The sequence below is a fragment of the Acanthisitta chloris genome, unplaced genomic scaffold (genome assembly GCF_000695815.1).
Source record: "Acanthisitta chloris isolate BGI_N310 unplaced genomic scaffold, ASM69581v1 scaffold31027, whole genome shotgun sequence".
Lineage (NCBI taxonomy): Eukaryota > Metazoa > Chordata > Aves > Passeriformes > Acanthisittidae > Acanthisitta > Acanthisitta chloris.
This window is the reverse complement of record NW_008681470.1, coordinates 15,440-15,791: the sequence shown is the minus strand read 5'-3', so window position 1 is coordinate 15,791 and position 352 is coordinate 15,440.

Here is a 352-nt window from a genome sequence, read left to right as displayed (position 1 = left end):
GCTTCGATTGCTGCTCACAGCGACCGGGTTTACCCGGTGTCCATGGTGGGGGTCTTGTAAGGTGCTGTCCTTTCCATAGGAGGGATTGTGGTCCTGTTGCTGTACCTTGGCTGTTTCACCTACCTGGTAGCCACAGCATGTTGCTGAACTCGGGAGGTTTTTTCATGTGGCATCACCTTCTTGTCACAACTGAGGGCACGTTGCTCTCAACGGGAGAGGGACAGGGACGTGGAACTGTTTGAGCAAGTCCAGAGGAGGCCACGAAGGTGATCAGAGGACTGGAGCATCTGCCTTATGAAGACAGGCTGAGGGAGTTGAGGCTATTCAGCCTGGGGAAGGGAAGGGTGTGGGC